At 42.6% G+C, this 12,684-nt stretch overlaps 1 long non-coding RNA gene across 1 annotated transcript in view; it reads right to left on the bottom strand.

Moving 5' to 3' along the window:
* The window catches only part of LOC126161426 (uncharacterized), an 86,392-nt gene continuing 73,708 nt past the window's right edge, over nucleotides 1-12,684 (bottom strand). The window contains exon 3 of the long non-coding RNA XR_007534910.1: nucleotides 1-95. This is a non-coding gene — a long non-coding RNA (uncharacterized LOC126161426). The remainder of the gene's footprint in view (nucleotides 96-12,684) is intronic.

Genomic DNA, 12,684 nt, shown 5'->3' with positions numbered 1-12,684 from the left:
CAAACAAACATCTTCTACATTTTTGTAAGTTCCTCCCATAGAGTGAGTGCTAAGAGGACAAAGAATGACAAGTCGTCGGTCCATATGGTCTGCCTCTGAAAATTTATATATTTCTCATGTGAAATTACAAAATTATTCAATAGCAAAACAAGTACATTATGCCAAAATTTAACAACATAAAGAAACAAAATAGATGTAAATTTTAATTTACAGGGTGATTATAATTAAACTTAAACTTTCAAACCACTGTAGAAATAACACCACTGGTCAGAATAACGTGAAATTGCAACGGAATATTATCGGAGAATGGGGAAAACGTATGGCAGAAGAAAAATAGTTACCAAATGTAGCAGTAGATGGCACTGTAAGCATCATAATTTAATAGTGGTCGACTACAAATGACAATTGAATCATACAACAATGGTTAATGTGTACGCATGACATTAAACAAACTGTACCACTCAGTGTGCATGTGTCTACAGGTGTGACACTGTTAGTTATGTAAGCCCACCCACCATGGCAAGGTTATATCACATCTGATGGGAAAAATCAGTTTTTAATTGTCCTGAGGCCAAGAACCGCATAAAAAGCAACACACACGTCGGTTTTTAATTGTCTCGAGGCCAAAAACAGCATAAAAAGCATGAATCACATCGGTTTTTAATTGTCCTGAGGCCAAAAACCTCATAAAAAGCATCAGTCAAAATCAATCCGGATTATTAATTTCTGCGTGTCTGATGCAAAACATGTTCAGTATGCTGTCCAGCGTTTTCTGCAACGAGTTTAAATCGAGAACCAGCATGTTCCACAACTGACCGAAGTTTTTGTCGGGGTCACGTTCAGAATGTGTTGCGGAATGCGTGCCTTCAGTGCCATCGGAGCACTGAACACAACATCTTTCAGATAGCCCCACAGGCAGAAGTCACACGGATTCAGATCACGTGATCGGGACAATCAGGCTGTAGGGCAATGTCGGCGGATAATTCTAGCATTTCCGAAATAGCGCTTCAGTACGTGCTTAACGAGATATGCAATGTGTAGAGGTGCGCCATCTTCCATAAAAATGATCCCATCCACACATCCACGGTGTTGGAGAGCTGGAATGACGCGGTTGCGCAAAAGACACTCATAGCGCTTACCAGTGACAATACAGGTAAGAGGACTGGAAGCATCTGTCTGTTCGAAAAAATATGGCCCTATGACAAATGATGCCGTAAACCCGCACCACACAGTGACATTTCAGGATGAAGTGGTACTGGTTAATTTGCGTGTGGATTTTCCGTTGCCCATTTTCGACAATTCTGTGTATTGACATATCCTGTCAGATGGAAATGGGCTTTGCTGTCCAGAAAATCTTCCACGGCCAATCATTGTCCACTTCCATGCGAGCAAGAAATTCTAAACCAAAGGACTCTCTTGCTGACAGGTCACCAGGAAGCAGCTCTCGTGCATATGAGTAATTTTGAATGGGTAGCAAAGAAGGATGTTTTGTAGGATTTTACGCATCGTGCTCACGGATATGTACAATGTCTGAGCCATTCTAGAAGCACTACACGTTTGCACACCACCACTCGTCTCCTCCTGCATTGCTGTGGCCACTGCTTCCACGGTCGTCGAATCAATTCGTTTCCTCCCTCTACCAGGTTGCACACCAAAAGTACCCGTCTTTTCGAATTTCCGAATTATTTTCTCCAGACCGACAGCAGTCATCGGAACAGTGCCTTTTTTCGTCTGCGGAACTTCTGCAGAGCGACGTGTGTACAGTCATCATTCTTGTAATGCAACTTTACAACCAGAGCGCGATCCTGGATTGAGACAGTAATGGTGAACGTCGCAGACGCGAAAGGAGGAAAAGCCGTGTAAGGCGACCGTTGTGGCCGAGCGGTTCTAGGCGCGTCAGCCCGGAACCGCGTAGCTGCCACGGTTGCAGGTTCGAATCCTGCCTCGGGCATGGATGTGTGTGCTGTCCTTAGGTTAGTTCGGTTTAAGTAATTCTAAGTCTAGGGGACTGATGACCTCAGTTGTTAAGTCCCATAGTGCTCAGAGCCATTTGAGCCAAAAGCCGTGTACCCAGCTTATTTATGCCAACTTCAATGGCTCGTGCGCATGACAGGTGTTTTCATTTACGTACTCTGAGATATGCAGCGCCATCTATTTATCAATTTTTACACTATTTTTTCTTCTTCCATACATTTTCCCCATCCTCCGATCATATTCCGCTGTAATTTGACGTCATTCTGACCAGTGGTGTTATTTCTACAGCGTTGAAAGTTTAATTATAATCACCGCCCTGGCAGCAATTACTTTAATTAGTAAATCTTCCACTTGACTGCCCCATGCATCCGCTAAATTCATTTTTATGCCCTTTGACTGTCTGTTGTTGACAGCATGCCTTAGAAATTATCACATTTATCAGAATCAGTTGTTGATGGGTGATTAATACATCAACACAGCTTCGGTCTTTTATAAAAGTTATGGCACAAGTTAATGATTACAGAATAGGACAATAACATACATTTTAAGCGAAGTGACAAAAATAAAACATGATCCGATGGCAACACAAATATGCTACAAACAATTAACACTCCCCTGGGGTGTGGCTAGTTGGCAAAGACTAACATTTGTCTGATTGAACTGTTTACTCTGGCTCAAAATATGGATAAAGCAATCGGAAATATCTGACACTGAGAGGACTTTGATCGATTTATTCTACACGCTAGTTATCTTCGTTGGTGCAGCTGAGAACAATTGGCGAGATTGTGCTGTTGTTTGCCCTAACAAACTGGAGCAGCAATACAATACTCTTTTTCTCGATGTGCTGCATTTTCGCAGATGACAGTCATGGTTCACGTGTCTGCAGAGCAGTGATGTGTGGCGCCTGTAATTCCCTATCGCAGGTAAGAAATATGCAAAGTCACGGCTGGCGATCTGTAAGATAGATCGCAATTACTCTCCAATGGAGTCCTGAAATCTCTGCAAATTCCAGCATGTGGGACTCCCATTCGCCGGTCATACCGTGGACCAACTTGACTCACTTACAATGCAGTCCACACAAGGAGATCAGACGTGAAGGTGGCAGACCTGTCACAGATAAGATTTCCCTCGGCACAGCTAGTTGTCCAAGATGACTGAGGTCTAAACCGTCTGTGCAGCCAAGTCCTCACCACAGACTCCCCAGTCCAGACCAGCGCTAGTGCAAAGTCACGCTCAGGATCAAGTGTCCCAAGTGTAACATACTCATAACAAAAGTCAAGACCAGAATCTTCCCCAAACTGGAGTCTGAATCAGAAACCCACTCCAGACTGGTCTGAATTGGAAGACCAAGTTTTTCCTCTCTCCCTTTCCATTTAACCTCGGTAAACTCCACAAAATCATTCCTGCAACTGCCCCGAACAAAACTCCACAAGCTCTGTGTCCCCTCGAACTCATCTGCTCTACTCGTCGCCCAATCATAATCAAAGTTAACAATATTCTTCACTCTTCAGGAGAAGCGGCCAATCCCTGAGTCGCAAATTCCCCGGCAGAGAAAGGAGATGTTGTGCTCCCCATCTTTCCCACAGCCACTTTGGGCAGCATGTTATTTTAAGTTCCTGTATAGCTCTAAAGTGAACAACACATTTATCATGGAGATAGTTATCCGGACTGGCCAGACGTTACCGTGTGTCCGACCAGGGGCCCCGGCTAAACTAAGAGAAGTACTTATGTTTACCAATATAGATCATTTCAGAGCCGCCATAAATTTTGCATTCCTTCTAAAATTGTTTTGAAGGTCTGAGGCTTCACAAAAACCTCTGCAGGCCGAGGGACAACATCACCTGACAACTCCCAAGATAGCATCCTGTGCAAAGCGAACATGGGAACTCTCGAATTTTTATTGCTGCCATCCGTGTTCACAAAGGATGTTTACAACACTGTCATAACGCAATGGCTGGGTGACCAAGATTTATCTCGACTTCCCTGTCCCTGTTGTGGCAAAAGGCGCCTAACAGGTAAGTCCAGGTAGGTAGTTTTTTTGGCTCTTTGACTCGACGCATTGTCTGCACACCGGTGCGAGAAATTCTTGTGCCTAGTATCCTGTCGCCAGTAGATGCTTCGAGATGTTCCTTTCCATAAAAGCTGCATATATCTTTCAAGCCCCAAATATCTACTGCAAGATTTCCTATTAAATGACCAAATTGCCTGCTTGTTCTCAACTCCAGAAAAATACTATTAGATGGAGAGCCATCATCAAGATCCCACATGCATTAACAACATACATGCTCCCATCTATGCCTCCTCCTGCTGATAACTTCCTGTCGTCTCACAAAAGCGATGTCTTGGGTGTTAAATCAACATGAAGTAATACGCTTGAACATGGAGAATAGTGAGAGTGACTCGTCCTCCCTCGAATTTCTATGCAGTCCTTGTATGAGCAATATATTGTATCCTGGGATTGGCTTCATAGGAAAGAAACCGTCAAGTAACAGGACACCGCACATGGAAAACACACTGATATTGAATATTTTTAAAAAAGTTTCAGGTATGAAATTTTTAGGGCCTTGATCGCACATAGGTAACTGAATTACTAGTTTCGGCAGGACAAAGCTGCCATCTTCAGGTCTACAAGGTTACAAAGATAACAAAAATGTTACACTGTTGTAGTTGCAAGACTAAAATAACGATTATACATAAATTCTTTCTGACATACCCCCTGTGTGCAGGTTTTGATATCATGCTGTACGATAAAGAACACATTTGGTCTTGAAGCATCGTGATGGACTTTGAATTGGAAATAAACAATACAACTACATTTACATAAGTTATTGCAATACGTATATAAATTCCAGTGTATGCCAAAGATATTTTTAGCTCATAATGAAAAGAGAGTAAAACATTAAAAAATATACCTGTGCCCTCATGGCAACACAAAGTCACACAGGTGTTACATATATGTATGAGCTGACAGCTGGCTAACCACAGCTGAATACCAGTTGAGCTAACAGAATAATATATTGGGGTACTACCAGACGACAGCTGTCTTGCGAATAATATTTATTTTTAAGCAATATCTGCATAGCCTACGTGTAACAGTATGTGAGAGAATACGATGTGAATCATTTAAAAGTGGAGAATAGCACAAGGCCAGTCATATAAAAAGCCAATTTAAAGATGGTATGCCCTTCTGATATGTACACAACCATTATTCTAATATGGCAAGGTGCTATGACTTTTATACCACGTTTTGTGCATCGATGAATACATTACAAATAAACAAAAATGTAAAATGGCGCTATAATTGGAAATGACAATGTAACATCTACTGTGAGACGGAAAGTATAATACATGACATTGCAACTTCTGAAGTAGGGGTTTTGCCATAAAGTGAACGATACCCTTATTGTCGTCTATACTGTTCCACTTGACATGTGTTGCTAGATGTTTTTGCGCTGTAGGCGAGAATTAAAAAAATGACCCCTATTCTTTTTTAGTACCATCGGTCTCCCCAATATCTTTGCCTTCTGCGGCACCACCAACATCCAAGGACACAGCAAACCAAATCTCCTACTGTACTTTTAATCATTAAACTGAGGTTACCAGACGTCCTATTTTCTGCGGACAGCCCTCAACTTTAATGCTGCCTTCTTAGTCCCATTAAAAATTGATTAAGGACAACAAGTGCCCTCAGTTTCTTATTTTTTATCCTGTTTTTGCGATTTCCCAAAATACACACATCAAAAAAACTTTTGTATCACCACAGTTACCAGAACTCCTGAAGACAGACATTGACTGTGGATATTGTATCACAGACACAGTCCCTTTGACTGTTCAGAGATGTCACTAAACCCGCCCAAATATGTAAACAACCATGCATGAGCAGCGTCTATTAGACGGAGGGGATCCGACAGCCGATCAGTTCCAGTCATTCCACCAGGAAGGAGGTACACGGCTCGTGTTGCCTGTAGTTCAACCATGCCTAGACGGTCAATACCACGGTTCGATCTCGTCCGCATTGTTACTTTGTGCCGGCAGGAGTGGCCGTGCGGTTCTAGGCGCTACAGTCTGGAACCGAGCGACTGCTACGGTCGCAGGTTCGAATCCTGCCTCGGGCATGGATGTGTGTGTGATGTCCTTAGGTTAGGTTAGGTTTAAGTAGTTCTAAGTTCTAGGCGACTGATGACCTTAGAAGTTAAGTCGCATAGTGCTCAGAGCCATTTCTTACTTTGTGCCGGGAAGGGCTCTCAACAAGGGAAGTGTCCAGGTGTCTCGTAGTGAACCAAAGCGATGTTGTTCGGAGATGGAAGAGATGCAGAGAGACAGGAACTGTTGATGACATGTCTCGCTTACGCCGCCCAAGGGCTACTACTGCAGTGGATGACCGCTACCTACAGATTATGGCTAGAAGGAACCCTGATAGCAATACCATATTGAACAACGCTTTTTGTGCAGCCACAGGACGTCGTGTTACCACTCAAACTGTGCGCAATAGGCTGCATGATGTGCAACTTCACTCCCGACATCCATGGTGAGGTCCATCTTCGCAAACACGACATCATGCTGCGCGGTACACATGGGCCCAACAACATACCGAATGGACCGCTCAGGATCGGCATCACGTTGTCTTCACTGGTGAGTGTCGTACATGCCTTCAACCAGACAATCGTCGGAGAAATGTTTGGAGGCAACCTGGTCAGGCTGAACGCCTTAGACACACTGTCCAGCGAGTGCAGCAAGTTGGAGGTTCCCTGATGCTTTGGGGTTGCATTACGTGGGTCCGACGTACGCCGCTGGTGGTCATGGAATGCGCCGTAATGGCTGTACTATACGTGAATGCCATCCTCCATTCGATAGTGCTACAGTATCAGTAACATATTGGCGAGACATTTGTCTTCATCGACGACAATTCTCGTCCCCATCGTGCACATCTTGTGAATAACGACATCGCTCGACTAGAGTGGCCAGCATGTTCTCCAGACATGAACCCTATCGAACATGCCTGGGATAGATTGAAAAGGGCTGTTTATGGACGACGTGACCCACCAACCAATCTCAGGGATCTACGCCGTTGAGGAGTAGGACAATATGGACCAACAGTGCCTTGATGAACATGTGGATAGTATGCCACGACGAAAACAGTCATACATCAATGCAAGAGGACGTGCTACTGGGTATTAGAGGTACCAGTGTTTACAGCAATATGGACCACCACCTCTGAAGGGCTCACTTTATGGTGGTACAATATGCATTGTGTAGTTTTCATGAGCAATAAAAAGGGTGGAAATGATATTTACGTTGATCTCTATTCCAGTTTTCTGCACAGGTTCCCGAACTCTCGGAACCGAGGTGATGCAAAACGTTTTTTGAAGTGTATAATTGAAAGAGGAAGAATTAGTTTTGAGGTAGGTGAAGACAGTGTCATAACTTTCGTCAAAGTAAAAAGGAGGGCTGTTCAGTACAGAATGGTCGTAATTTTTTTTTTTTGACAACATACCTTTACCCATCCTCATAATTTTGATGGTCCTTCTCAAAGTAGCCTCCCATGAATGCGATGCACTTGTCCCAGCATTTCTGCCAGTTTTCAAATACATGCAGGTAACCATTTTCTGAGAGGTCCTTCAAAATCGCCTCCACAGTCTTCACCACTGCTTCTGATGATTGATAATGCCTCCCACGAAGGCGTTTCTTCATGTGAGGGAATAGAAAAAAGTCACATGGGGCTAAATCCGGACAATAGGGAGGGTGAGGGATTTGCAAGATATTCAGTAACAGCATTGGCAATACGCGGCCGCGCGCTCTCGTGTTACAGCATCCAGCCTGCTTCACGGAAATGTGGTCTTTTGCGCCTGATATGGATTTGCAGTGTTTTCAGGACATCCCTGTAGTACTGTCCAGTTACTGGTGTGTGTGTGCAGGTACAACATGCTGATAACCCATTCCATGAATATCAAAGAATGAGATGATAATAACTTTCCCAACAGAAGCAACCACTTTTTCTTTTTTGGGGGTTGGTGATGAAGGAGATTTCCATATTGAGCTTTGCTGTTTGCTCTCAGGATCAAAATGATGTAGCCAAGTTTCATCAGCAGTGATTACATTGGAAAGAAACTGCGGATCTTCCTCTAACATCAACTTTAACTGCATGCAGGCCTGCACGCAGATGTCCTTTTGTTCGGGAATCAACAGTCTTGAAACCCATCGCGCATAAACACGAGTCGTGTAATTTTTTTGTGTCACCAACGTGGGTGGCATCCAATGAAACGTTCAGTGTTTCAGAAAGTGATCTTAAGGTAATTCGTCGATCCTCTCTCGCAATAACAGCAGCCATGTTGATGTTTTCTTCCGTAAAAGCAGTAACTGGAGCACCGAGTCCACGTTGCTTTGAAATTGATTGTCTCCCTTCTGTAAACGTTTTAAACCACCTTCGAGCTGGGCTGTAGGGAAGAACAGACTCCCCATAGGCCTCCTGTAACCTTGTATAGGCCTCAGATGAAGATTTGTTGGGACGAAAGCAGAATTTCAAAGCCGCATATTGTTCCTCGCGTATTCCCTCCATTGCAGCTGTAGGCGATTCTGAACATGAGTGACTTTGCCTGCCTCTAACAGGCGGGAACCGGGAGTCTCAACAATGAAACTACTACGGCGTGTTTGTTGCACATAAAGCTAACAGCGCGAGAAATTATGACTATGAAAAAATTATGATCATTGTTTATTGAACAGCCCTCGTAAAAGACACGTGCGAACTTCTTGATGTTCGATACTTGTACGACACAGCAATATTTCTTAATGTTTTAGTCTCTTTTCATCAGCTAATGTTATCTTAGGCATAAACTGAAATTTATATAAGTACTGTAATAACTTATGTAAGGGTAGTTTTACTTTTATTTCAAATTCACAGTCCATAACGATGGTCCAAAAACAATGCTGCGGCTTATCGCACAGCATTATATCAAAACCTGGACACAGAAATCCAGTGTACCTACTTGCGATCAAGGTATTAAAAATTTAATATCTAAAGCTTTCTTTGTTGAGTTCAGCAGACAATGTCAGGTATTTATAGAATTGATATTTATTACAACAGCACTTAAATTCGTGCCAAGCTAGCAATAAGATGTGTGAACTATTCTACAGCTCGACTAAAATTACTTGTCACTTGTCACATCACGCAATGGAGCTGGTTTCCTCCGATCATAGCTCTCGATGTCACGCAGGAACCTTTCACCGTAGCCCAGCTGTCATAATAATTTGTCTGTTCACTTCCAATTCCTTATGTGGTATTCTTTCTTGACGTGTTTGGATCCCGAGTCAAGGGTCTGGCACTTTTATTTGGTATTTCATCGCCGCACCACCCCCCCCCCCCCACACACACACACAAACAAACAAACAACGATGCTAATGAAATATACAGGTTTCATACACAACACAGCATTAACACTACTGGATACTTCCCCACAAGACGCGATTCAGCACCGCTTCAAAATTATCATTAGAGATCGTGTTGCGTATGCATTTGCATATTCGGCTCCTTTTCACCGGTTATTGCATATTTTAACTAAAAACTAGTGACAATGCATAATTTCGCTCTATGTTTATAATATTTTAAACATTTAGACGGGCGATCTCTAGCTCGATCTAGTTTTGATGTCTCACGGATTGACCGCGACCTGCAATTGCGTGCGGTCGCTATCCGAGAGGTCACTGCCTAGTGAAATCATTACAGAAGAGGAAGAGGAACAGGCAGAGTCAATGCTGTTATACCTTACGCGTCGGCAACAATTAAACTACTCAAGCTTTTAGTCGCACGTTCGTTGTTTCAGTTTAGCTTTCTATTTACTTGTACACAGTTGAACGTGTTTACGACGTGTAGTGCGCCATGTCATCCGCAAAAAGAGAAACGTCGTTTCGTGGATAACTGACCATCCTGGAACATTTACATATGACAAAATTGTTTTGTATTGTCGAGTTTGCGAGGAAAATGTTTTGTGAAAAAAAAGTTTCAAATAGACCAGCATATCATGACAAGTCTTCATATCGCAGGAATGCAGAAGAAAGGACCACGACAATAACTTCTGACAACAGCAAGTTGCAGTAGCAGCGATTTGTCCAAAGGTAACCAAAGAAGTCGGTTTAACATGGATTTATGTGAAGCATTCATTGCAAGCAATATTCCTCTCCACAAACTTACAAACTCTGTACCAAGGGCTCCCTGCGGAAATATTGCTTAAATCAAAGTATACCAGATGAATCAACACTGCGTAAAAATTATAGACCGACCATTTACGTAAATCTTTTGGAAGAAATACGCAATGAACTCAAGGACAGCATTATCTGGATATCTGTTGACGAAACTACAGACACTTGTGGCCATTACATTGCCAATTTAATTGTTCGTTCTTTAAAAGAAGAGCGTTCTTCTTCCTATTTAGTGGCCTACAAAGAACGTGAAAAAGTAACTCATTCTACGAACGCCAGATTTGTGAATTTCCAGAATCTTCTGCGGATGAAAGAGTGTTTGTGCCGTTCCCTATATGATCAAAGCAGAAAGAGCCCTACTAGTATTTGATCCCAGTTTGATTCATTTGACGTGCTTTGCTCATGGAGTACATCGCCTTGCTGAAGAAGTGCGTTCCACGTTTGTGAATGTAAATGAACTGATTTCATCCACAAAGAAAGTGTTTCTAAAGACACCTACTCGCATCAAGACCTACAAAGAAAAACTACCAAATGTGCCTTTACCTGTTGAACGAGTGGTAACACGTTGGAGTACGTGGGTCGAAGTTGCGGTGTTTTACAATGAACATTTCGAGGCCATTAGAGGGTTAGTAAACGACTTCGAGGGTGCAGAGGCCTTGGCAGTTTACCAGTGCAAGGAGGCTTTTCATGAGCCCGGTATTAAAAGAGACATTGCTGTGATTAGCACTAATTTTTCCCATATACCTGCAAGTACGGGGTGTTCAAAAAGTCTCTCCGGAGTGCCGTATGATTTTGAGCTGCGCGAGCCGTATGCCGCAGTGAATATACTACCGAGATGAAACTCAGTGAAATACAAGTTATTAATTTATTGAATATTCATTTTTACTTACAAATTTTTACATTAAATGTTGAAAGTGTCCCTTCTGTTGTTGAATACACAATTCAATTCGCCTAATTATATTTCCAAACACAAATTTGTTAATCAAATCTTGCACAGTAATGCGATGTGGGAGTGTTGTCTGCGGGAAAACTGAATTAAATGTTTGACGAACTGAAACTGTGTATTTACCGCCAGCTTTGAACACTTGTTCAACTAAAGACACACGTTCTCCAATGGTTAGCATTTTAACAGTGACAAAAATGAAACAAACGAGCAAAGGAACTAAACTCAAACGTTCACGTCACCACGTAACGTCACACACCAACGATACTACTGACGCTGGCTGAGATAAAAGAAACAGTGGAAATGTTGGGAGAGTCCCAGGCAGGAGAACAATCATACGGCACGCGCGGCCAACAATCATACGGCACTGCGGAGAGACTTTTTGAACACCCCGTATTAAAAAGCTTGAAACTAAAGATCTGGCGTTGAAAGAATCTATTCAGTTAATGAATAAAATTATTCTAGTGAACTGCTCATTGTCGGAGGTATTCCCAAGAAAACTTAAAGAAAAGTTTGAAAACATTTTAAACAATAACCCAGGCTTTGAACCCCTGTGCCAAATTGATTGTTTTATTAATGGGACAGGCGAACTTTTACCAGAAACAATAAGTGCCAACATTGCACCCAAATCCAAATACTGCCCAGTTACATCAGTTGATGTAGAACGGTCCTTTTCTGCTTATAAAAATGTTTTTAATAATCGAAGACACAATCTTACTGCGGAACATTTGGAACAGTACTTGCTCGTTTATGTTTACAGTAGTAGAAAAATGTAAAATAAATTGTAAATGATGCTTTGGTCCAATAGTATTAATTAAAAGTTAATGCTGTTCAAAAAAATTCATTTTGATTTTTAAAAAATGTCTGCTTCGACGGTAAGAACGAAATGCACAAAATACAGCGTCTCACTAGGTGCTGTTGCAGAGGAGGCTTGACATAGCAGCTATCTGAAAGTCGCTCGACTGTTTCTAGTACGTAGTAACACCAGTAGAAGATCAGTCCGCAGAGGAAACAACGACGATGGCTGAAGACAGCGGCGTCGGTCCCTACGATAGACTTCGAGAGCGTCCTGAGACATGAGGTAAGCTGGAAGCACTGGCTGGTGTAGTCCATGCGCGGGCCTTTCTAGCTTCTGGCGGCGGAACACGCGTGAAACTATTTTCTTATCACGTGGTGTGCAGACGCGAATACGTCGCCTCTGCCAGCGCTGCTATCGCCGCCTGTTGTCCAGTCGAGAGTGTCACATGGAGAGCTTGGGATGCTGAGGCGTGCAGGGGTCGTGTAGACGGCACCTGTGCCCGAGGGGTTGCCGCTAACACTTCCATTGGTCTCCGATATAAAAATGACCATCACCGAAATGATAGGCACTTCACTACGAAGCTGACGAATGAGGCTTTGAGGTGTAAGAGAATAATTTTTACTGAACAGTTCACTTCAAAAGTGGGTGAAAGTAGGTGAAAAGTTATCACAGAACTTTCAACGAGTTCATAGAAAATTTCGATATAAAAATATAATCTGACAACTAAATAAAGTAATAAGTCAGATAACGTGGTAAGCAGCCACTAGTACTACAA

Source organism: Schistocerca cancellata, chromosome 2 (assembly GCF_023864275.1).
Source record: "Schistocerca cancellata isolate TAMUIC-IGC-003103 chromosome 2, iqSchCanc2.1, whole genome shotgun sequence".
NCBI classification, from domain to species: Eukaryota; Metazoa; Arthropoda; class Insecta; order Orthoptera; family Acrididae; genus Schistocerca; species Schistocerca cancellata.
Note: the sequence above shows the minus strand (reverse complement) of the source record. Positions and strands in the feature narration are given on the sequence as shown.